The sequence below is a fragment of the Buceros rhinoceros genome, unplaced genomic scaffold (genome assembly GCF_000710305.1).
Source record: "Buceros rhinoceros silvestris isolate BGI_N320 unplaced genomic scaffold, ASM71030v1 scaffold27938, whole genome shotgun sequence".
NCBI classification, from domain to species: Eukaryota; Metazoa; Chordata; class Aves; order Bucerotiformes; family Bucerotidae; genus Buceros; species Buceros rhinoceros.
The window spans coordinates 1-762 of NW_010427939.1; positions in this window are offsets into that span (position 1 = coordinate 1).

Here is a 762-nt window from a genome sequence, read left to right on the forward strand (position 1 = left end):
GAGCGCCCCCCCCCCCCCCCCGGCGGGGGGGGGGGGGTGGGGGGAGGGGATTTAACTGCCCCCGTTCCCAGGGAGCAGAGCTCCTGAGCCCCACGCCAGTGCTCAGCTGGAGGGCCGACTTTTGATTCTGGAACGTGGTGAAATAATTAGAGCCTCCTCCATTTCCCCTTGCTCATTTGTGCTCCTTCAGCCTGGATTAATGGGTCTCCTCTCCCCAGCACAGACTCATTCCTTATTCCTAATAGCCCATAAATCCCAGCCCCAAAATAACCCCAGCTTTTGCCTGGACCTGCTGAAATATTTATTCCCTCCCGCCCGCCGCCCCCCGCGCCATCCCCTCTCCAGGGGTGGGGAGAGGAACTAATCGATGGCATTGAGTGGTGTGGAGCTGCAGCTGCTCCAGGCACCAGGAAACAGCTGACATCGGCAAGAGGAGAGCTGGGCAGGCACCGTGGCTTCTCCCGGCTCCCACGCAGCCGTCGCGGCCTGGCTGTGGTCCCGCAGTGGGATGCTCTTGTGCCACTGGCATCCCCTGTGCTGGTACCCTGCTCCAGAGCATCCCCCTGTGCCAGTACCCTGCTCCAGAACGTCCCCCTGTACTGGTACCCTGCTCCAGGGCATCCCCCATTCTGGTACCCTGCTCTCCCCCATGCTGTCACTCCCTGCTCCAATGGAGATGATGCCCAGCTTGGGCATGGGGTGCCTGAGAGGATCCCTGTGAATCCCAGGCATACCAAGCTGGCTGCGGGAGAAAAGGTTGGA